At 41.3% G+C, this 25,742-nt stretch overlaps 1 protein-coding gene across 4 annotated transcripts in view; it reads right to left on the reverse strand.

The window, feature by feature from the left end:
- RAD54L2 (RAD54 like 2) overlaps positions 1 to 13,183 on the reverse strand; it is a 105,950-nt gene extending 92,767 nt beyond the window's left edge. For 2 of the 4 annotated variants that reach the window (XR_009555450.1, XM_060239991.1), the window contains exon 1: positions 12,899 to 13,149. The gene's annotated coding sequence lies outside the window, so the exon portion shown is untranslated. Of the gene's footprint in view, positions 1 to 12,898 lie in introns of all 4 variants that reach the window. The other 2 variants (XM_060239992.1, XM_060239989.1) reach the window with 2 other exon arrangements.
- Between the last annotated feature and the right edge of the window lie 12,559 nt (positions 13,184 to 25,742).

A 25,742-nucleotide genomic window follows, 5' to 3' on the forward strand; every position in this document is an offset into this window, starting at 1 on the left:
GGCATCCATGGCCTGGTACTGGATCGGGACCCTGTAAATGGGAAACACCGGTCCAGGGTCACTGTACATAGTTAGGCAATGGCAAATTACCTCTGTTAGTCTCTTGCTGTGAAAACCCCATGAGGGGTCGCAACTTGATGGCACTTTCTAGCACCAAACTTTTAGTAAGCCAGTTGTCTGCACCAGTCTCTCAAGCAGTAAAGAGAACTTTTCCATATCCTGCTCTCCAGACTTCTTATCAAGTATAGATACGTGATAAAATTCTCATGATAACCGGATAACCAGTTTACCATGTGATTATACGAACCCAAGGATAAGTTATAGATGGCTATTTGACAAGTGATGCTTATCCATTCTTTACTTACAACAGGTTAAACAAAACTGGGAAGAACTGCAGAACAAAAATCAGATGAAAGGTTTTAAAATGAAATAACTTTGACCAAGCAGTCTAATATTGTTATTAAGCAACAACATCTTCACTGTAAAAAACCACACAACCCAGTTCTACCAACATATTGCGAAGTATCGAATGATTTAAAAAACACACACAACTTTTCTTTGTATAAACAAAAAGTATCTTCTGCAAACCACAGGCAGCAGTCATTCTGTTGTGCATAGCTCTGTTCAAGTCTATACACATGAAGAAATTTAGAGCATAGTAGCAAAGCCTGTAAAGGATTTGAAAAATATGGCAGAAGGATGAAAAACTGCCCCATCTTCTTAGCTTTAGGGGAATATTACAACAATCATTGTATGTCTAAAAGAAAGAGACTGATGAAGGAAGGATAAGAATATGCTTAAGCAACTGTAAAAAAAGTTGTTTACCTATCAAAACTCTTCCTAACTGCATTGAATGCAGGAGAAAGATCTTGCCTACAAATCACTTTCCTAGGTTTTTAAAGCAATGCAGAATGAGAATGTGTCAGAGAGATGGTAATCCTTAAAGTTGATCAAGAGCACTGTGTATCATTAGGAAACAGAGCTAACATTGATAAAAGCAATTCAGGTCATAATTTTTCTGCACTTTAGGATAATGAAACCTGGAAGAATTTTGAACATAGGAAGCCCCAGCTATTTTCAAGACACCTAATACTGATACTTTTCTGGAAATCAAAAGATTTAAGAAATCATATTGCGTGGTTGGGATGAGAAAAGGGTAAGGAACGCACAAAAATCTTGGCAAAATAAATCAACCATAATATATATGATTCATAACAGATTGGTGGAAGCACAGACCAAGTCCCCAACTACTGTATGATTCACAGAATGTATTCAGTGTCTACCTTTATACCTCTGAATTTCTTAGAAATTAAACATATTTCATACACTGGGATCCCCAAAACTGCTGGGCCTGTGGGCATTTGTAGAGTAGCTATTTACAGTTTCACCCTATAGACAGCAGCCTCTGCACTGAAGCAATGAGGCAGTCTTTATTTTTTTAAGTAATATTTTTTCAATGCAGTGGCAGTGGAATATATTGGACAACAAATTTGAATTTTTCCCTTCATTCTTCCATATCTAAATACCACAGAGGTTACATAAATGGACAAACTTCTACCCTCGCACTAATCTATACAAATTTAACCAATTTTGAGTCCAGTGAAACCTTTAAGACAAACAAAAGTTTATTCAAAGTATAGTTTTGGGGGGGGAGGGATAGCATTAAGTATTTTACCGGCTTAAACTTTGTTGTTAGTCACTTTGTGCCTATCCAGAAAGGTAGGATATTCATTTTTTAAATTAAGCAACCTCCCAAGCAGATTGAAATACAGATGAACATCACACTTTGATCATTCCCCTTCTCTTCCTCCCTTCTCTCACATTGTCATGTAATATAGCAACAGGCATCAGAAGTGTTTGGGCGATACACATCTGTAGCATCTATGTAGCAGCTATGTCAGGACTGCATTTTTAATATTAAAAATGCTTGTATTATCAAGACAGAGTTGGCTCAAGGTCACCCAGTGAGCTTACCATGACAGTGATATCTGAACCTGGGCCACCAATTGATTGAGCTACAGATTATAGTTTTAGTAGATCTCACTCCACATTTATCACAATTTGTGATGGCTGGGGAAATTGCTCATAAGGGCTAGCAACTCATTAAGTGTACCAGTTGCTGAACTATTTCGTTTATTTCTGATAAGAATACATCAATGGTATCTTGGGATGTTGCATTAAAAAACAGATTATTATAGGAAATAATAATCCCTACTATTGTAGAGCTCTGGGCTATTTATATAATTAGCAAACATTAAAACAGTACATATTAATACAATTAAATTAAGAGATTAAGAGGAGGAATTTTTGTTTTCTTCCCGTTTCCAGCCTGAGGATGCCTCATGGGTATGGGGTAGAGGAATTAAGTCAGGCTATGAGGACAGGTATGGGCGAAGGTGCCAGCCAGAATGCAAACTGTCACTACCCTCAACCAAAAGTCTGGCAGAACATAAAATCATAGAGCCATTGAGTTGGAAGGGACCTCCAGGGTCATCTAGTCCAATCTCCTGCACAATGCAGGAACTTCACAAATACCTCCACCCACACGCATACATTCCCAGTGAAACCTGCTTCATGCCCAGAAGAAGGCAAAAACCTCCAGGATCCCTTGCCAAACTGGCTTAGAGAAAAACTGCTGACTAAAGTGACAGTCAGCATTTTCCTGGGCATGTAAGAAAGGGCCACAAGAACTAAGCACTTCCTGCCCTCCGTCTCATGATATGCCTAATTCACAGAATCAGCATTGCTGTCAGATGGTCTAGCCTCTGTTTAAAAACCTCCAAGGAGGAGAGTCCACCACCTCCCAAGGAAGCCTGTTCCACTGAGGAACCACTGTCAGGAAGTTCTTTGCCTTACAGGCCCTATGGAATTGCATAAGGTCCTGCAGGGCCCTGGTGTTACTTAGCAGAGAGTTCCACCATGTTGGGGCAAGGACTGAAAAAGCTCTGACCTTGGTCAAGGATAGCTGTATGTCTCTAGGGCTGGGGATCACCAGTAGATTGTCATCTGATGAGTGTAATGCTGTCTCTGAGACATACCAGAAGATGTGGTCCTGCAGATACATTGGTCCCAGACCACTCAATATCAGAACCTAGAATTTGACTTTGTAAAAGAATGTGGTGTTTGAATAACTACCTCTTATTTTCACACATATAATTTATTAAATCTGCTGTGGAATTATGGCTGCAAAGCTATAAATGCCTGCAAAAATGCTATTAGCAGAAAACTAGAAGACAACTCACAATCAAATTCTGAGTTCAAAAAGTATGGGGTATTGCAAAACTATCAAAGTGGTCAAAACTTGTTTACTTTAGAGATGGTTGTATTAAAAAAGCACATTTTTCTGATAGCTGGAGATCTTTTTTATTATTATTTTGGAAGCAGGAATTAAATATAACATTGTGTTTGTGTGTTAAGTGCTGTCAAGTTATTTCTGACTTATGGCAAACTCTATGAATTAATGACCTCCAGAACATTCTATTGTTAACAACCCACCTCAGGTCTTGCAAACTAAGGGCTGTGGCTTCCTTGATTGAGTCAATCCACCTCATGTTGGGTATTCCTCTTTTCCTGCAGCCTTCATCTTTTCCTAGGATTATTGACTTTTCCAGTGTCTCATGTCTTCCCATAAATGTGACCAAAGGCAATAGCCTCAGTTTAGTTATTTGAGCTTTTACAGAGAGTTCAAGCTGGACTTGATCTAGAACTCATTTGCTTGTCTTTTTTTTTTGGGGGGGGGGGGTCCATGTTATCTGTAAAACTCTCCTCCAATACCACATTTCAAACAACTTTCTTTGTGGTCCACCTTTCACACCCATACAGAATAAGGGGGAATACTATAAGAATTGTCTTGATCTTGGTCACCTGTGAAATACCCTTATACTTTTTTCTAGCTCCTTCATGGCTGTTCTTCGCAATCTCCTTATTTCTCGGCTGCAATCTCCCTTTCGGCTGATGATTGAGTCAAGAAATGGAAAATCTTTAATTTCAATTTCAAATCGTAAACTTTGTGTATATAATCATCTGTTTGGATACCTGAAATATGTGTTTGCAATCAACAACTTGTTATCCTCAAACAAATCTATGAGCTGCTCTTCTGCTTCATTTCATGCTCGTATCCCAAACTTTCCAACAATATTTGATCCTGCTTTGTTTCCAACTTTTGCACTCCAGTCACTTATGACTAACAGCACATCTTGTTTAGGTGTGCGATCAACTTCTTCCTGAACACTTTCCTAAAAGCTTTCAATTTCTTCCTCATCAGCATCTGTAGTTGGAATGTAAACCTGAATGATGGTTATGTTGACAGATTTTCTATGAAGTCTTATTGATACTATTCAGTCGAACTTTGCATTATAGCCCAATTGCCTGTGCTACATCTCGCCTCACTATTAAAATAACCGCATTTCTTCTGTTGTTTCCTGAGTGAAAATATAACATTAGACTTGTACTATTGTGCCTTGCTTTTACATAACATAGGATAATGGAAATGAGTAGTCATGATTGACCTGTTATACCAGCAAGCTTTAAATATTGTATCTATAACATTGTAATGATTGTAATTTCTGTCGTTGTTGAGGGTGAGTTGTTAAAAAAACGTGATTTATCATTCAGCCATCATCTTATCCCAAACCTATTAATTTTATTCTGAAAACTTTTGTGAGGGATTTTTCAAAAACCAAGAATAATAACAAGGATCAAGTATGCTAACACTGGCAAAAATATCTAAAAGATGGAAAGGCAGAGCTTCTCACTGCAGAAGTCAAGCCGTTTCATCCTCAGCTAGGCTTGGTCTTCTTTGGGCCAATATACACACCTCTATTTTACATGCTTTCTCTTCTCTTCCATTCACACATATCAGTATCTTCTCTCATTTCCTAGTTCATAAATATCATAGTTTGCTATGGTAGAAGCTTGCACACTGTCTAGACATATTCCAGTCTAGTTTCCATATTGTTTCTTGGACAGAAACTGCCCTGGTTACTTCATTGGGCCTGTTGTGCTTTCAGATAACTCAGCAGCTATTAAAGCTGCTACAGAAGACTTGTTTTGCTACATGGTTTATGTGAGTGTTCCTATGTTTTTCAGTTTCCACATTATACTGCTATGAGAGGACATCTGGAATACAGTGTCATCTGTATGGTTTTGATACGCAGCTCTCTCTCTTCTTCCCAGCTGAATCTAGAGATATTATGAAGACTCTCTCAGCAGTCAGAAACAGTGAAACACTGGATGTTGGGAAAGCATGCTCCTGGGTCCTCTTCTGCTGCTTGAGAATCTGGTAGTGGAAGTAGCCAGGAATGATTCCCTGCCCCTGCCCAGAATAGGCTAATTTATCCGTTGTAAACATTCATGGAGACAGTGGGCTAGGCCTCAGTTACACATATCATGTTAATATCTATGTTAGATTGCTTTAACATACTGTACATGGGATTTCATCTAAAAGCGGTTCAGAAATTTCAGATAGTATAGAGTATGGCAACTACATTGTCAACCAGTGTTATGCAGTAGCTAGAGTTTTAGACTAGGATCTGGGAGACCCACTCTGCCATGGTAGCTTGCTGGGGGACTTCGGGCCAGTCACACACTTTCAGCCTAGCCCATATCACAGGCTTGTTGTAAGCATAAACTGGAGGAGGAGAATAATGTAAGCCCCTTTGGGTCCTCAGTGAGAAGAACGGCAAAGGATCAACAAAGTAAATAAATTAATCAGGGCACTCCAGGGGATCATATGTTCCCTGTTTTCCATATTTACACTGGCTTCCAGTTTGTTCTGAGGCCCAATTCAAAGTGCTGGTGTTTTTCTTTATACTCTGAATCGAACTTTGACCAGGGCATCCATAATAGCTGAGTTATATTATTAGGGTCATTGAGGTGTTTAACAATTTTTGTATTTGTAAGTTACCCTGGCAACCCTAGGGGCTGAGATTTTTGTTTTCATTTGGACAAGACATCTACTTTTTAATGGGAACCTCCTACCATTTTCCAGCCTCTGTGATACTGTTATTGAACAACACTGGCATCCTTCTGGATCCATTCATACCTATTCCATGGCATGTATGTTTACTCAAGTCTCTACTATAGCGGATTTAAACAACCTCTAAACACCATGAAGGGATATCACCTTCCTGTCTCTCCCCGTCAACTTCCCTTTAACTAATCCCAAACAGTTGACACACTGGTCAATTGATCAAACACTGACAGCCGACCTGCACATGGCTCTAGGTTGCAACTCAAAACTTCTGACTCTACTTCTCCTGGCCTAGCACCATATAGCCTGTGCCACAGGGCTAGCTGTCATAGCCCATATAACATACCACAATATTCTGGGTCACATTCCTTCTTCTGGCCAGAGATGACTTGACTAGATTCTGGCACAACTCCAAAAAAGTCACAGATCCTTGAGGCTGCAAGCTACCAAGCCTGGACAATTCATCAGCAACTGATAACTGTCACAGCCTGAATTTAGTTCTCCAAAACTAAATTCTCTTTACTTTGTAATTTAAAATCCTCTCATATTGAAAACTAAATTAAGGTTAACCAAAACAAGAAAGAAAACTAGTTTTTCAAAAACCCAGCAGATTTAGTGTAGCTATAAACTTTAGTCTGGGTATACATTTTTGTGCTTTCAAATCAGGTATAAGCACAACTCCAAGTTTAAAGAGCTGCAAGTTACACAAACTGTCCATAAGCATAGTCTTATGATTTATTTAAAGCTTTTATACACCACTATTCAACTTTTATTTGTCCCTGAGGTAGCTTGTAATAATTAAAAATATTATCAGGAACAATAAAAAGCAACAGCAAAATAGAAACAGTCACTAATAAAATAACAGGGAAAGTATGAAAAAAATCAAAAATTAAATGCTAACAAGGGCTTAGGCAAGCGTTTACTTGGTGCCTAAAAGAGAACAACAGTCACCTGACCAAAATGCCTGAGGTGGTGTTCTATAATCAGTCACCAAAGAAAAGGCCATATATCCCATCTCACTTATAAAAGTGGGGTATCCTTAGAAGAACTTCAGACCTTAAAACACAGGAAGGATAGTTAGGTGAAACAACTGTTATATGGGAAGCAAAACAGAAAGGTTTATTTTTATGACTTATTACTTTAACCCCCACTTCCTTCTTTATTTAAACATTTTGATACCAATTGATATGCACACCGAGCATTGTCATTTTGATCTTTTGGTCATTATATATCTTCTCTATGATCTGGCAGCTGACACATTCTTTTTGATGTTTTTCACATCCAAACAAGTTGGGAACCACTGGTATAGGACATACATTTAGGCCTTGCCTTCTTTCTTTTTCAGTAAGCAACACTAACCTGTCAACAAAACTGATACAGAATATCTTGAATGGAGACATTCACCACCATGATTTTTAACCTGATTGATAATTTAGAATAGCAACTTCAACCTGCAAGAAACGTATCTCACACTGCTTTTTCCCCAGTAGCAAAATACTTGCTTCAAAGAAGTAACCAAAGTATCCTTCAGGTTTTTTTTCAAAAAGGAGAATTCAAACCCCGTGGTTTAGTCTGGATAATTCTCAGTTACATAATGCTGGTGAGTCATTATTTATTATTAATGGTGCCAGAAGAGCAGATGTAGTCTGCTCATCAGAATCAAAAATTCTGCTGCCAAAACGATTCACTTGCTTTCCATCCCCTTTTACAAAGAGCATACACCCCTTATCTGTACTTTTAAGGCTTTCCATTGCCTTACCCCAACCTTTCTGTCCAGCATATCCTCCTCCAAATCTACCACTCTTGGATGCAAAAAAATAACAAACAAATCTCCCCCCCCCCATAAGAACTCCAGGCATTCTCCCTTGCTGTCCTCTTTGCCCAGAGTTCTCACTCAGAGCATCTATGTATAGGGTCGCTAACAACCCTGTCCTTTGACAGAAGCTTAATGGGATATCATTTACCACCATGCCATGAAAAGCTTTAACTTACAATTTCCACACATAAAGAGCCTCTTTGAATGGGACAGGGAATTTTTCTCCATGCTTGTTGGCAAACTTATCTACACAGTGCACCCCAATTTCTCCCCTTGAAGTGTCACCTTTATTGGGAAGCTTATAGCTTAGCTCCTTAGTTGTCATCCCCAACAAACCTTTTAATACAATTATATTTTACCAACATTCAATCCTTGTTACCTCTGCCTTTCACCTTCCTCTATTCTCTTTATGTTCTCCCCACTGTCAATATTTAAATTGTAAACTCCTTAGGCAGGGACCCATATTTTTTGCTTATTGTACCCTGTAAAGCACCATGAATTCATCATATTGCCCAGCACATTCCTAATCAAACACAGATAAAAATACAATATAATACAGTATAGCTCTGGGCTAAGGAAGCATATACTCCATACTTGAAATTTGAAAGCCAGCAGCATTCATCATAAAGCATACTAATACTGGGATACTAACAAGTTTAATGTGATTTTATGTTACTTCATCTTTTTTTTTTATACTAACATCTTCCAACAGTGGGCCAACTATCTCTAATATAAATATACTACATATTTTAAATATACTACATATGATTGCTACTAGCATAAATGTTTATCATATCCATATTTTGATAAAATGACCAGTTTTAATTTTTTCAGTTTTTTACAAGCAGTAACTGATCTTGCATGAAATTAACAGACCAAAGCTTCCAAATGGCATTTCCTAATTTCAAAGCAGAAAGCTATTCAGGGTCATTATTGATATTAAGAAGCAGCCAAAAATAATTAATTAACATTTTGCTTCACCTTGTCAAGTTGCCATTTTATTCAATGGCACATTTAGAGTCAAAACTATTCAGAGCTGCTTTGCAAAGAGATCTGCAGAGTGGCCCTAAACATGTTTATTCAGAAATAAATCCCACAGAATTCATTTGATTTATAGACCTGTACAAGAATGTATGTTACTGATGGAAAGGTTATATTTGTCATGTTACAGTCCTACAAAGATCCGCATCGGCTTAAAGTTCCCCGTCTCCATTAACCTTTGACAGTACTGGAGTCCTACTGTTGTTCAGAACAGCCTTAGCAAATATATTTTATTTTAAAGTAACAATGTACAATTAAACACAACCTCAAAGAAAAATAAGGAAGTACATTTATCCAAGCTGGTATTTGGGAGATAATGAATGAACATCTATCACATTTTTATCCTGCTCTTCGACCAAGGAATTCAGGGTTGGCATACAGGGTTGATCTCCTTCCCACATTTTATCCTGAGAGAGACCAAGAGAAGTTCATGGCAAAGTAGGTATTTGAACCCAGATCTCCCTGGTCTTAGTCTACTCACTGTACCATACTGGCTCTCATGTTTGTTCACAATCAAGAGCCATTAACCCACAGAAGACAAACGGAGTAGTCATGAATCCCCTAGTCAAGACTGACTCTTCTACTAAGAGCATAATAACAAAGAAGACACATGATAGGTCATTAAATATACTTACTACCTCAATAGTTTAAAAAGCTGGAAATGCTGAATTTGAACAAGTCTTCTCCCCATGTCTTTAAAAGCATTTTAAAATAGGGAACAAATTTTAGTGCCATCCTACGCTACAGATTAGACTTTCATGCCCCTTTTAAGAGGAACTCAACATACATAAATTTAGCAGATGAACATTTTTCTGAAATAGAGTTAACGTGCTATGGAAAGCTTCACTAATAAATTTCTTGTCAGAAAGACTGGCATTAAATGCACAGAAGCATGGAGGGCATGCTATTCATATTTGAGCAGAGTATCTTTTGAGCAAACTCATAGAAAAGACAAGGAGAAGAAATCAGACTTGACACACATCAATGCAACCTTGTGTTTCGTAAGAAACGTGTGAGAAGCCCTTGCCAGTATCCATCATTAAGTACACTTCTTCCCTTCCCCCAAAAACTTGTTTTACTATACTCAGTTCTTCATTTACATAATAAGAATCAATCTAGATGACTACTAGACTATTTCACATGGTGGTAAAAACTGCCAGAAGAACACTGGTTAAGATCTGGCAGGCTAGGGAGTATTTAAAATTCTGGGGTATCACCTAATTTTTAGGTCTAAACCATGAATAAAGCTGGGAGGGGGGGAAATAAAAATTCCAGGTCAATAGTACCAAATTATAGTGGGCCAAATAACTGGGATTAATTCAGTTCCAAGATGAACCAAAGCAGCAATTCTATGTGCACTTAGAATTCACTGGAAATGAAACTCAACTCCACAAAAGGCATAGGACTGGATTTACCTAGAGTTCCTCTTCCCCATTAAATCTTTGTAGTAACAGTCACACTAACTGTAGTAAACTATTGCTTTCACCTGTATCTATGTCCTCTATATGGAATGTTGGGTAGTACACACAGAGGGAATAAACACAAGACAGAAGAACAAATGATGTCCCACCCTTCTCTTCCAACACTCTTTTACAAATACACACACACAGAGAAGCAGAGACAGAACAGCAAAGTTCGCTACCATTCTGTTACACTTTTTTGACAAGTGACTTTAGAGAATCAGTTGTTCTTGTAGTTCTAAGTTGGTCATAGAGTGTTACAAAAAAGGCAATCTTACTATCTCAGTTCTGAGAGATAAGATCTGCCATGGGAAGCCCATGTTTGAATCCCCACTCATACCTTGGAAGCTCGCTGGGTGACTCTGGGCCAGTCACACTCTTTCAGCCTAACCTACCTCATAGGGTTGCTGTAAGGATAAAATGGAGAGGATAATAACGTAAGCCACCTTGGGTCCTTATTGGAGAGAAAGGTGGGGTATAAGTGAATAAATGAATAAATAATATAAACTATCAATCCTGGCCTGAATATCTCTTGCATATCTTTTAACTGTGGAGCAAACTAGTCCTAACACTTGGGATTAATCCCTTCCCCAGTTCAGGACCCTCAGTTTGAACTGAAGCCATGATGTGGGGTTAAACTTTTCCCTTCCCTCCTGTTTTCACAAACTCCACTCCTATTTGTTTCATGAAAAAGATATATAAATGCCAGTATGCTATCTGTAGGTTTTCTTGCAGGCTTAACAGATGTTCTAGGAGATTCTGGGGACTAAGCACGCAAAAACAGCATAAGGGGATTAATCCCTCTCTCCCCCAAAATCATAACAGAGGTCCACCTGAGCTACTATTTCCACTTGTGAAGAACATCCTGTGAAGATACTGTTGCACTAGCAAACAAAAGAGCAGGGGAGAAGCCAAAAAGGCTTTATATTTGAAGCAAGGTAAGGACCATCACCATAGCCAGCATCTCAAGGACTGGACTCTGTTGGACACTTTGGACTCTGTTGGTGAGAAAAGACACAGTCTAAGCCTGTTGTCTTCTCCCACACAGCTGGCCCAAGCTATGCTGCCAGCGTTTTAGTTGTCCCTGGGTGCCAAGCTAAATGAACTGGTATGCCACTGTTACCACATGAACCAATGGTTGCCTTCCCTTGATCTAAATTCTTCTTTCTCTTCTCAAGTCAGTTCAGATTCCCTCTTCCAAACCATATACTATTACATCACTCTGATTATGTCATTTTTGTCTGCCTTTGAACTGTAAAAGCTATCCCTGCATCAAGAGTCTGATTTTCTCCAGTGCATGAAATATGTCAATGCTATATTTCAGATGGGACAGAGATCTACACAAACAGAAAGAAAGGGGGACTTTCTTTTCCCACCTCAAGTCAACACACATGAAACATTAAGTTTATCTTTGTTTAGTCTCCCTCCTTTGTTTTCTCCCCACTTGGTTTGCTGCTTATCATACTCTGAATCCCTTCTCCGTTTGCCATGGTTTAAGGAGAATGAGGAAATGTTATGAAGATCTCTTTTCTACCCTTCTACCAGTATGTGTTTCCTGATCAATCTCACTATTTTTACAAAGACTACCCTTTCCCTCCACCTTTCTAAGCAGATTCCTCTAGGCACAGAAGATGTCATTTCAATCATCTATACAGCCAGCACCCAGCAAACCATACAAGACAGAAAGTAGTAGTAGCAGCATTTTTTTTGCATGTGTTCATGCATTATTAATAGGCAAAAGACTGTTCTTAACGTGGAAAATACACCTGGTCAAATATAACTAAATCAGAACTAAGGACATGGGGTTACGTGGGACTGGAAAATGCTAATAATCTTAGTCATGACAGGTAAAAAAGCAGCCTGCTATGTGCATCCCCATGTGGAAGTTTCAAAGTTTTTTCACCAGACTGCCATTTGCCAGCCATCACAGTTGGTATAATTAAGACAAGGATTTTTAAAAATATGATAGCTTCAACGTTTCTCCCCAAAGAAACTTCCAAACTAATCTTTACAGCTAGCTGCAGAGATTTATTCACCGTAACATTTAGTCATTTATAAAAAAAAAACAACAGTTAACAGTATTTTAAATAGCCTCCCACACTTTCATAAGTAGATTTCGTCCGTAATTCAAATACTCCCTTCCCATGCAATAACAAGTTCTCCCCCGAGTCCAAGCACAGTCTGAGACTTTTCTGCCTTTTGTGGTACATCAGCAAACTCCAGTTTCCTCAGCAATCCCTGAAACCTCCATACCTCGCTGCCGGTATCACACTGAAACCACGGGGTTCTACCTCATTGTTCAGGAAACCTGCTTCCCGTGGTGCTAAGTTTTTGTTCCGCCTGGTGTTAACCTTGGCCATCAAATCCCTCCCTCTGCCTAGTCTCCATGCTCGCCTTCCCGCCCCCGGGTGCCCAGGCAAAACCAGCGCCTTAGCTGCACATTCCTGGAGCGCCGCCTGCCCTTCTTTCCCTTTCCCCAGAGCCTGGCTCTGCCGAGGGGGAGGGGTCTGGTAGGCTGCCTGCCTCCCACCCCTGGGCCCATCCGTTCCCCCAGCGGCGCCTCCATTTGTGCGCGACGATCCCTCCCTGTGCCTCCAGGCCGGTTCTCACCTCCTGGTGGGGCTGCAGGCCTGGCCGCGGAGAGACAGCGGGGGCTGAGGCGCTCGGCACGCTGTTGGTGGCGCGCCAGCCCCCGTTCGTCCGTCTCACCCACGTCGTTGTCGCCGCCTCCCTTCGCTTCGCTTTTCTGTCTCCCTCCGGCTCCCTCCGCTTGGGGGTCCGCAACAGTAAAGCGTCCCCACAGTCGGAGCCACCCAGCGGATCCCCCGAGCAGCAACAGGCGCTTCCGCAGCAAAGGTTCCGTGAGGTGCAGAAAGGTTCCCACATCCCTTGGGAATGGTGAGGAAACGGCAAACTCAGAAACGTCAAATAGGGGGCGGGGTGTGGGGGCGGAGAACCTTAGGAAGGCGGCCACATCTCGAACCTAGAAAGAACTGCACGATACCAAGCGGCGGCTGACGTCGGGACATCATAAACGAAACGTCCTAGTGCTTACTTTATTTGACAGGCTCTGCGTATAACTCTTGGCTATATCAGATTTTTTGAAACACAAAAAATAAATAAGGAAAAAAGAAACCTCAAGCCCTTGCCTTAGGGCGAGGAAGCTTACTGGCCAAATCATGGACACAAACAATTCTACCAGAAAAAGCAAGTATGTATGCCTCCGCTCCAGTTGTTTCCGCTAACATTTGACAGCCATACTCAGTCTTCATGTTTCCTCCATGTGTACACCCGGGCGCCTTTTCAGACAGCCTTTGTAATCTCTCTTGACAGCTGGTTGCTAACAGATTTTTGTGTGTCATTTTGCAACTGTTTTAACAACCAGCTGCTAACAGATCTTATTTACCTTTTCATACAAAACTGCTTGCATCCAGTTAGCAAAGCGTGGCTGAGCTGTTCTTGAGGTAGACTGCCTTCTTCCATTTTCATCTCTTTGCGCTTCTGAATAGCTCCAGTGTGCAGTTTAAAATATTTGCAGAACTTCTAGTAGTGTGCTTTTTTACCATGCTATCTTCCTCAAACTTTTTTGAACTTCTAAGTTGAGCACTATAGCACTAGACCAATATAGCACTTCAGTGATAAAGCAGTATCACTGAGATGCTTTGATGGTACCACTATATATGTTCAAAACAAAAGTTCAAGAAAGATTGTGTGGTGGAAAAGGAAGGGGGAAGTGATCAGATTGAAGTGGACAGATTGCCTCGGAGACGGTTTCTCAACAGAATGAAATTTGCTGTATGAAACCTCCATCCCTGCATCGTTTTAATCAGAACTAGGCCAACAATGGAAACATCTGGTTTAGAATAGTACTGTAAATGGGACCCACAGAATGTTTGCTACAAGGATGCAAAACAGTTGAAAAGAAGACATGATTTTCATATGTTATAGCATATGTTGTAGATACATGCGCAGCTTTTATCCCCACAACATGTAATTGTGCTATTATTCAGTTATAAGAAACACATGTCAGGTTTAGATTAGCTAGAAGTGCAGGAGATGCAGATCTGTTTTTCATCTTCCTTGTATTGAAACATGCTCACTACATGTTATTTCTGTAGGCAACAATAGTAGCCTGTTGACATTTTTCATCTATTCACATACGTGTACATCTATTTATAAGAAAGAGTCCCATGGCACAAAGCGGTAAAGTTGCAGTACTGCAGTCAGAGCCCTCTGCTCACAACCTGCGTTCGATCCCAGTGGAAGCTGGTTCAGGAAGCCGGCTCCAGGTTGACTCAGCCTTCCATCCTTCCAAGGTCAGTAAAATGAGTACCCAGCTTGCGGGAGGGGAAGTGTAGATGACTAAGGAAGGCAATGGCAAACCACCCCGTAAAAAGTCTGCCGTGAAAACGTTGTGAAAGCAACATCACCCCAGAGTCAAAAATGACAGGTGCTTGCACAGGGGACCACCTTTACTATTTATAAGAATACTCTGGTTTCTCTTCAGATCGCATAAAGCTTTCGCCTTTTTTTACTATTTATAAGAACCAAGGGTGTTCACTTTTATTGGGGGATGCAGTGGAGATAACTCCTGGACCGCTTTCTAGGTCTCCCACATAGTCAATTTATATTTTGTAAGAAAGCGTCTGTTGTTCTGAAATATCTCTCAGATATAAAAGGACTTGAATATGAAGGGTTGTATGCAGGCCAGCTCTTGAGTGAGTCCTGCTGAATGCTCATCTGTATGTCTCAGATCTTAACAGAATAGATTATAACAATGAAGAACCACAGCTTCACATCGACAAGTAAGAAGTAGCAAACTGTGTAGCACTATAATAGCAATTTATAATATAACAACAAAGCCCTTAAAGGGAAACATCCATATTAAATTAGAAGAAATAAATTCCGTCTTGCTGTATAGAAGGTCTCAATACAAAAGTCATCTTCTTCAGTTACGATGTAAATTATGGAATCTCCTACCCAACGCACTTATTTCACTTTGCTTTGCAAAAAGGTTGGCCATGAACTGAAGCAAACTAGACTACTTTGATGGCAGAAGAACAATAAATGGGAATAGCTCTGGACATTGTTATTCTTCATCTAAACATTACTTTCCTACAGAGAAAGACTGGATCATGAGGGCATGAAAATAATGAAAAAGGAGAGGCAAACCCAGTTACATCCAGGAGAACCACAGCATAATGAGCCCAACAAAATACACACACACTGTAGCAAGGGACACTAAAGCTCATACCTTAAATAAAACAGTGTTGGTCTTAAAGGTGCTTTGTATTTCTCCCAGCTGAGCAAAAGGGAGGAAGGGGAGGAGCCTCAGCCAGTGGAAAAGAAGAAAGGCTTGCCTTTGTCTCCCATGCAATTGAGGGAGCTGCTGCCTGGTCATGAAGCAGACTCTGGCTCATTCCCTCCATCTCCCTGGAAGAAGGAAGGATAGAAGCCTCAATCAGTGCAGAGAACAAAGGCTTGCCTATCTATCTCTCCTGTAAGACTGAGAGAGTTTGGCAAAGCAAGCTGTGACACAGCAGAAGCGGAGCTGGAGAAGGAAGCAACAACCAGCTAGTTGCTCAAGGAACTGATAGGAACCCTGCACAGAGTGGATTTGGTGTACAGGCTGCATGGTTAACACCCTTGACTTAACAGATCCTCACGTGCACAGACAATCAGGGTTTGACTGCCATATTTGGGGTCCTAAAGTATTGACAGGTATTCTGATTTTTTGTTTTTTCTAAAATTGGTGGCACAGCAAATCACTGAAACTACTTTGGTAAATTATAGGTAGCCTGATCTTATCCTTTGTTTTTTTATAATACCACAGGATCAAAGGCACGCACTGCAAGCAAGATCCTATGCAAAGACAGCTGGAAAACTATCCAATTCTGCCCTGCTTGCCTCTTAAAATAACTCTTGCCGTCCTTACTGCAGTTTTCTACTTGTGTTAAAAGGAACAGAAGGTTCTGCTGTTCCTTAGGGGGGAATTCCTCCCCCCACCCCCCCAAAAGCATCTTGTGTAGCACTGCTTCCCATGGGCAGAGGGTAGGGCTCAGCATGCAGACATCTTAGCAAGTGGACAATTATCTAGCACTGGATAACTAAACCCAGATCCATTGTAATTTCATGGTGGAATATACACTCTGGCTGCAAATGTAGTTTTTAGCACAGAATAATGTTGCCTTCTAAAGAGAAGCGCCACAAGAAAATAATTTATTGTGTGTATGTTATTGGAATATAATACATAAGGTACATAATACATAAGGTATTATATTAGAATTTTCTGCAGTTAAGGTGATTCTGTTTTTCCCCATTAATATTTCTATAAATACTAAACAAGGACTACTTCACTGGGATAAGGAACAAATGGGATGCCTAGGTACATGTTATCGTACCTTTTGTTTGCTTCTATTGCTGTGTCTCCTTTGAATCCATGCCTGAAGTCTCACATGACAAATAGGCAAGAAACTGTGAAAAACAAATTGCAAGCAGAATTCACTGGACCTCCCACACAGCTCCATCATCAGATACAGAGCAACCTTTCTTCTTCGCTTCTTGTTTCAAAGTCTCAGGAACACTTTATAGTACTTATCAAACACAACTTTTTATTACACTATTTGAAACCTTTTCAGGTTACTTTCAATTTCTTGTGAATAAGCAAATTTCCATACCAGTGCTTTTTTTTGTGTAGCAGGAACTCCTTTGCATATAATAATAATAATAATAATAATAATAATAATAATAATAATAATAATAATAATAATAATAATAATAATGATAATATTTTATTTTTATATCCCGCCCTCCCCGCCAGGCGGGCTCAGGGCGGCTAACAGATATGAAGGGGGATCCCTGAATAATTAATGAATACCCCTATAATAATGAATGAAAGCATGCTTCTGCCTTCAAAAAGAGGGTGTCTGATGCAATGTTCATTAGAAGCACAGACAGCCTTCAGTGGGTGTGGGTTCACAGATGTGTATTAGGATAACACAAAGGGGTCTCACTGAGAAGCTTCTTGCTAGAGCTGATAACGCATGGAGACAAGAGGTATGGAAAAATATTAGGAGAGCAAGGGGGTGGGGAATGTTGAATCAGATAAACTTGTGAAGCCTGCCTGCTAAGCTTGCTTTGTGCTTAAAAAGACAGTCTGAGGATCGGGGGGGAGGTTCAGTATTTTTGGAGCTATGATGATCAACTGGACCCTGCTTATGGTAACAGAAGTAAAATACCTCGCTTCATACCAGTAATATGTGCGGCTCCGTTATTTTCCTGCTACACATATTAGGCCACATGCCCCTGATGCAGCCAATCCTCCAAGAGATTACAGGGCTCTTTTTACAGGGCCTACTGTAAGCTCCAGGAGGACTGGCTACATCAGGGGTGTGTGGTCTAATATGCAAAGGAGTTTCTGCTACAATAAAAGCCCTGCATACTACTTATCGGTTATCATCAGGGCTGCTTCACTGCAAGCAATCAAGTGACCAAAATGGACATTTGAGGTGCCAAACTAGTGGAAGGGCAGCAGTGCTGTTGTCTCCTTCTCAGCTGCTCCATTGTTGCCTGGGGTGTAGAAGTGCTTCCTTTGCACTCCGGCTTGGATCCTGACAGGACCCAGAAGGAGGTGCATGTATTTTTTCATGTCACCCTTGTCTGGGGTCCAAGGCAGGGTGCAGAATCACTTCCTCTTCACTACACTTTGGATTCTGCCCAGAGAGGCATGGGGTCACTTGGGGCACTTCAGTAGCTTGAGCCTGCCCTGGTTATAGGGTTGTCAACTCTGGGTTGGGAAGCTGGGTGTATAGGCAGAGGACAGCAAAGTTTGGGCAGGGGAAGGAGATCAGTAGCTATGGAATGCTATACAAGTCCAAACTCCAAAGTTACCTTTCCCCCCAGAGGTACTGATATATGTAATCTGGAGATCAACTGTAATTCCAGAAGAACTCCAGGATGCACCTGGTGGTTGGCAACCTTACTTGGTCACCACCGCTATGAAGTTTTGTTTCACTTTCCATTACTTTTTAGAAAACATTAAATTCTGCTAAGCTACTTAGTATTTCCACATTTACTTTTGTGCTTCTACATTACACATTCACGGCACCCCAAATAAAAAATTCAATCCATCTAGAAATGCTCTTGTATGTTCCTCACTGAAATGAATGGGAGCTTCACCTCAGCACAGCATACAGGAGAATTTATTGATAGATTACAGCCCAAAGCCACAACCCAGTCCACTCTTATGCATACAAGTCAATTTAAATAAATGAGACTTAAGCAAACAGTACTCTGTGATGAATTGTGGACATAATTTATGGACTGTTCGTTGAATATTTTTATTTATTCTTCTAATGCAGTCATAGAAAAATCCTCGATTTACAGTTTATAATGCAGTTTCCAACAACAAAATATACCCACATTAAAAAGTAATTTTAAAATCTGGTACAATAATAAATGAAAATAGGATGAAAGATAGAAAAGTGTGTTTAAAAAAAAATCAACAGTGGAATAAATAAAAGGTATTTTAAAATATTAAATATATTTCACTGCAGTAGCCAGAAACAAGCAGCTGACTGATTGCTAAAACCCACTATACGCATTAAGTTGCAAAATGAAATAAATGATCCAGGGGATCAACAGGACCAAATAAAATATTTTTAAAAAACTCAGAGAGATATAAAAATAGCCCTCTGGAAAATCCTAGGCAAATAGGAAAGGTTTTACTCATTGCCAAAAAAACATCAAATTTGCTGCCTGTCGGAAGGCCTCAGGGAAAACTTTCAAGAAAAAGGGGGCCACAATGGAGCAGGCTAGGGTGGCCAATCCCCAGTTGGGAAGCAAAGTGAGAAACACAGAAAATTGGCAAACAAAAGGCAAAAATTGCCTCTATACAAAAAACACCTCTCACAGAGGTCTGAGAGGAGCAGAGCAGCTCTGATAGCTGAGACAGCTGGAGAAATTGCTGAGAATTTCTGAGTTTTGAAGGACTTCATTCTAAGGTTTGTGGGGCTGCCTAAAATTCTGAGGTGTGATAGCTGGGGAACTGCTCTTTGTTTGGTTGACTGCTCTTTGTTTGGTTGACTGGGCTAAGGGTGAAAGAGATTGAGAGTGATTGCTGCTGATTGCTGAGGAGTGCCTCTGCTCCACCCTCTTTGCATTTTAAGCTGCGCCTTGCCAAAGGCGCGAGCCTTTGGCGCGAGCCGAAGGGCTCTTGGCCTGTGGCTCTTCGCCTAGGGGCTCTCTAAGGACCAGGAACCCAGATCCCTGATTTCCTTGTTCTCCCAATAAGGTAAGTTAAGGTAAGGTAAGCTGACCCTCCAGAAGGGGAGCCACTTAAACAAACAGCATTTAAAGAGGACTGTATATTTTAAAATATATATATATCATGAAGATAGGATGCCAGCAGGGGGGTGGGGGCTTTCCAGTGTTTTGCATTGAGTGTCACATGTATGACTATCTGCCCAAAGGACAGAAGTCTTGGGTGTGTGCTCGATGCAAGGAGCTCCTGGTCCTCAGGGAACGAGTTCGTACCCTTGAGGCCGAGGTGACTGCCCTGGAGAAGCAGAGACGGTCAGTTATGCACTTGGGGAAGACTCTCGGGGGCGTATTAGATGAGTCCCGCTCTGAACGTGGCAGCCCCGTTGCTGCCAGAGAGTGTGAGGGTCGAGAGGGAACAGGGCACCGTGCTGAGGATAAGGGGAATGCGCCCTCAGAAGGGACCTCTTCTTCAGTTGGTGAACGGAAATCCTTTCGCGCCAAGGAACCATCCCTGAGCAGGGGGGGGGGGGGGGGTTGGTAGTTGGTGATTCGATCCTTAGGCAAGTAGACAGGTGGGTGGCGAAACCGCATAATGACCGTATGGTGACTTGCCTGCCTGGTGCGAAGGTAGCGGACATTACGCGTGTAGTAGATAGGCTGATAGACAGTGCTGGGGAGGAGCCTGTGGTCATGGTGCATGTTGGCACCAACGATGTGGGGAAATGCAGTCGTGAGGTCCTGGAGGAAAAATTTAGGCTGCTAGGCGGGAGACTTAAGGCCAGGACCTCTAAAGTAGCCTTCTCAGAAGTGCTACCTGTTCCACGTGCAGGGCAGGAGAGACAGGCACAAATTAGAAGTCTCAATGTGTGGATGAGACGATGGTGTAAGGAGGAAGGGTTTAAGTTTGTTAGGCACTGGGATGCTTTCTGGAACAAGTGGGAGCTGTATAAAAGAGACGGTCTCCACTTGTCCCCGGATGGAACCAGACTGCTGGCGCTTAAAATCAAAAAGGTGGCAGAGCAGTTTTTAAACTAAATCTTGGGGGAAAGCCGACAGGAGATGAAATGTCTCTGGTTCGGGAGGACTCGTCTCAAAGAGATGAAGGGTTGGCTGCTATTTTTCTACCGGGTAACGGACCAGAGTTGTCCACTGTGAAGGTGACAAACAGTATGGACTGTCTGCCAGAGTCTCGAGGCGGCAGGACAGAGGTGGCGGGCCTAGCTTGCCTGGGAAATTATAAATGTTTGTATGCAAATGCTAGAAGTGTTCGAAGTAAAATTGGTGAATTGGAATGTTTAGTGTTGGGAGAAAACATAGACACTGTGGGAATTTCAGAAACTTGGTGGAATGAGGAGAATCAGTGGGACACGGTGATTCCTGGATATAAGCTATATCGGAAGGATAGGGAGGGAAGGGTTGGAGGTGGGGTGGCTCTGTATGTCAGAGAGGATATACGGTCCAGTAAGACAGAGGTCAGAGAATTAGATTCCCTTTTAGAAATGCTTTGGGTTGAAATAGAGGGCCCCAAAGGAAATTTAACTATGGGAGTTTGTTATCGCCCACCAAATCAAAAGAGAGAGGATGATTATAATATGATGGAAGGCTTAAAGATAGCGGCTAAATGTAAAAACTGTGTCGTAATAGGTGATTTTAACTACCCGCAGATTGATTGGGTCAATATGTTTTCTGGTCGAGAGAAACAAATTGAGTTTCTTGATGCTCTCAATGACTGTGCTATGGAGCAGATGGTCTCAGAACCTACCAGGGGTGGGGCAATCCTGGATTTGGTCCTAAGTAATGCCCAAGACTTGGTGAGAGATGTAAAAGTGATTGCGCCGCTTGGGAGCAGTGACCATAATGTTATTGACTTCACCGTTTGTATAAATAGGGAGTTGTCCAAAAAGACCGCCACAACCACGTTTAACTTTAAAAGGGGTAAATACACTGAGATGAGGAGGCATGTGAGGAGGAAACTGAAAGGAAAGGTACATACGGTCAAAACCCTTGGGGAAGCTTGGACACTATTTAAAACTATAATCCTAGAAGCTCAGATAAAATACATACCACAAGTTAGGAAAGGCACAAACAGGCATAAGAAAAGGCCTGCATGGTTAACAAACAAAGTAATGGAAGCTGTAAAAGGTAAGAAGGACTCCTTTAAGCGGTGGAAAACCAGTCCAAGTGAGATTAGTAAAAGGTAACACAGGCTGTGGCAAATCAAATGCAAGACTGTGATCAGGCAGGCAAAAAGGGACTATGAGGAGCATATTGCAAAAAATATAAAGACCAACAATAAAAATTTCTTCAAATATATTAGAAGTAGGAAACCAGCCAGGGAGGCAGTGGGGCCCTTGGATAACCGTGGGGTAAAAGGATTACTGAAGAAGGATAGGGAAATGGCTGAGAAGCTAAATGAATTTTTTGCCTCCGTCTTCACTGGGGAAGACGAGAACATTTTGCCCGCCCCAGAACCACTAATTTTGGAAGGGGTGTTGAAAGACCTGAGTCAGATTGAGGTGACAAAAGAGAAGGTCCTACAACTGATAGACAAATTAAAAACTAATAAGTCACCGGGTCCGGATGGCATACATCCGAGAGTTCTGAAAGAACTCAAAGTTGAACTTGTGGATCTTCTAACAAAAATCTGTAATCTTTCATTGAAATCTGCCTCCGTTCCTGAGGACTGGAAGGTAGCAAATGTCACCCCCATCTTTAAAAAGGGTTCCAGAGGAGATCCGGGAAATTACAGGCCAGTCAGTCTGACTTCAATACCGGAAAAGTTGGTAGAAACCATTATCAAGGACAGAATGAGTAGGCACATTGATGAACACAGGTTATTGAGGAAGATTCAGCATGGGTTCTGCAAGGGAAGATCTTGCCTCACTAACCTGTTACATTTCTTTGAGGGGGTGAACAAACATGTGGACAAAAGAGACCCGATAGATGTTGTTTACCTTGACTTCCAGAAAGCTTTTGATAAAGTTCCTCATCAAAGGCTCCTTAGAAAGCTTGAGAGTCATGGAGTAAAAGGACAGATCCTCTTGTGGATCAAAAACTGGCTGAGTAATAGGAAGCAGAGAGTGAGTATAAATGGGCAGTCTTCGCAGTGGAGGATGGTAAGCAGTGGGGTGCCGCAGGGCTCGGTACTGGGTCCCATGCTCTTTAACTTGTTCATAAATGATTTGGAGTTGGGAGTGAGCAGTGAAGTGGCCAAGTTTGCGGACGACACTAAATTGTTCAGGGTGATGAGAACCAGAGAGGATTGTGAGGAACTCCAAAGGGATCTGTTGAGGCTGAGTGAGTGGGTGTCAACGTGGCAGATGCAGTTCAATGTGGCCAAGTGCAAAGTAATGCACATTGGGGCCAAGAATCCCAGCTACAAATACAAGTTGATGGGGTGTGAACTGGCAGAGACTGACCAAGAGAGAGATCTTGGGGTCGTGGTAGATAACTCACTGAAAATGTCAAGACAGTGTGCGTTTGCAATAAAAAAGGCCAACTCCATGCTGGGAATTATTAGGAAGGGAATTGAAAACAAATCAGTCAGTATCATAATGCCCCTGTATAAATCGATGGTGCGGTCTCATTTGGAGTACTGTGTGCAGTTCTGGTCGCCGCACCTCAAAAAGGATATTATAGCATTGGGGAAAGTCCAGAGAAGGGCAACTAGAATGATTAAAGGGCTGGAGCACTTTCCCTATGAAGAAAGGTTGAAACGCTTGGGACTCTTTAGCTTGGAGAAACGTCGACTGCGGGGTGACATGATAGAGGTTTACAAGATAATGCATGGGATGGAGAAAGTAGAGAAAGAAGTACTTTTCTCCCTTTCTCACAATACAAGAACTCGTGGGCATTCGATGAAATTGCTGAGCAGACAGGTTAAAACAGATAAAAGGAAGTATTTCTTCACCCAAAGGGTGATTAACATGTGGAATTCACTGCCACAGGAGGTGGTGGCGGCCACAAGTATAGCCACCTTCAAGAGGGGTTTAGATAAAAATATGGAGCACAGGTCCATCAGTGGCTATTAGCCACAGTGTGCGTGTATATATAAATTTTTTTGCCACTGTGTGACACAGAGTGTTGGACTTGATGGGCCGTTGGCCTGATCCAACATGGCTTCTCTTATGTTCTTATGTACCAAAGATACAAATGAGTAATATATTGTATAAATTCTCGCAAGGCACTCTACAATAACCTGTTCACATAAAAATATCCAATTCTATAATACACAACGGAAAACATATATAAAGAATGGGTAACCCAGCAAACACAAATTTAAATTTAAAGGGAACCAGTTCCACTCTTAGCGAGTATCCTCCATTCCAAACAATAACAATCCCAAAAGTATCCGTGTTCAGTTGTGTATGTTCTATGTAGTCCAGGCTCAGTTTATGAGATAAAGTATTAAGAAAGATTTTCTGAGAAAGTTTTTATCGTTCCTTAAGCTTTGAAAAAGTGCCAGCGAAACGAGGACTGAGATCAGTATATCCTGTAAACTGAGGCTGGACTACTTAGAACATACACAACTGAACACAGATACTTTTGGGACTGTAATTGTTTGGAATGGAGGTATACTCATTGAGAGTGGGACTGGTTCCCTTTAAATTTAAAATTGTGTTTGACAGGTTACCCAATCTTTATATACGTTTTCTGTTGTGTATTTATAGAACTGGATATTTTGATATGAACAAGTTATTGTAGAGTGCCTTGTGAAAATTTATACAATATTACTCATTTGTATCTTTCATACTTGAGACTTTTTTGCATGGAGGTGATTTTTGCCTTTTGTTTGCCAATCCCCAGTTGGGGACAGGGGATCCCCTGGTTTGGAGGCTCCCCCCCCACTCAAGGGTCAACAGAAAGGGGGGGGGTTGAATGTCTGCTGGGCATTCCGTTATACCCTATGGAGACTCACAGGGTTGTTATGAGGATAAAATGGAGGAGAGGAGAAAAATATAAACTGCTTTGTGTCCTGCTGGGGTTCAAATAAATGAATTAAATAAATAAAATTATTGTTTTTCAGTCATTAATGCTCTGTAAGAGGCCTGCTAAGAATAGTAACACACAGCCCACCAGGTTTTAGGGGGTTATAAACAACTCAAAAATCCTAAAATATGAATTACAATCCCAATTAGATTACTAAAGAATAGGATTGCCAAATCCAATTCAATAAATATCAGGGGACTTTGGGGGTGGAGCCAGGCATAATTGAGCAAGTATAACTGAACTCCAAAGGAAGTTCTGACCATCACATTTAAAGGGACCGCACACCTTTTAAATGCCTTTCCTCCATTGGAAATAATGGATAGGGGCACCTTCTTTGGGGGCTCATAGAATTGGACTCCCTGGTCCAATCTTTTTGAAACTTGGAGGGCGTTTTGAGGAGAGACATAGGCTGTTATGCTGCAAATATGGTGCCTCTATCTCAAAAAACAGCTCCCTCAGAGCTCCAGATACCTGCTGATCAATTCTCCATTATATCTTATGGGAATCGATCTCTATATAGAGAACAATGGAGTGCCCAGCAGACATTTCCCTCCCCCCCCCGCCCACTTTCGGATTACTCTGAAGCAGGGGGAGGGCCTCCAAACTGGGGTATTCCCTGCTCCCACCAGGGGATTGGCAACCCCACAAAAAGAAAGCCATAGGGTTGCTTGCAAGAACATGTCTATTGCATGTTTCCTTAAATAAGCATGAACCAGCCATGAGAAAGAACTGTAAAATAGTTTAACAGAAGTTAGAAATAGAGATGATGATGTAGGAAGTCTGAAGGAGCCAGACAGAAACAAAAAAGCAGGACATGGAATGTAGAAGTCAGGCGCAGATACCCATGAAGCTTCAAAGCCACCCATGCCTTCATAGCATCCAAATTAGACCACAACTAAGCTCTCTACGCCTACAAACAGCTTGCTTCTGAAAAGCACTTGAGAGCTAGAAGTGGTCCAGATTGTGGCAGCAAGAATATTAATCAGAGCACGGCCCACACAGCAGATAACTAAAATTGTTTACCAACTTCATCGGTTTCTGGGCCCAGTTGGAAGTACTGATCTTGATATTTAAAGCCCTAAATGGCCTGAAGCCAGGATTGCTTAAAGACTTCCTCCTCCTGTATGTACACTTATTCACTTAGGTCATCTTTGGAGGCTCTGTTCTATGTTGTCCCATTTATGCAATGTTGGAGGTGGCTGGC

This window comes from Heteronotia binoei, chromosome 5 (assembly GCF_032191835.1).
Source record: "Heteronotia binoei isolate CCM8104 ecotype False Entrance Well chromosome 5, APGP_CSIRO_Hbin_v1, whole genome shotgun sequence".
Lineage (NCBI taxonomy): Eukaryota > Metazoa > Chordata > Lepidosauria > Squamata > Gekkonidae > Heteronotia > Heteronotia binoei.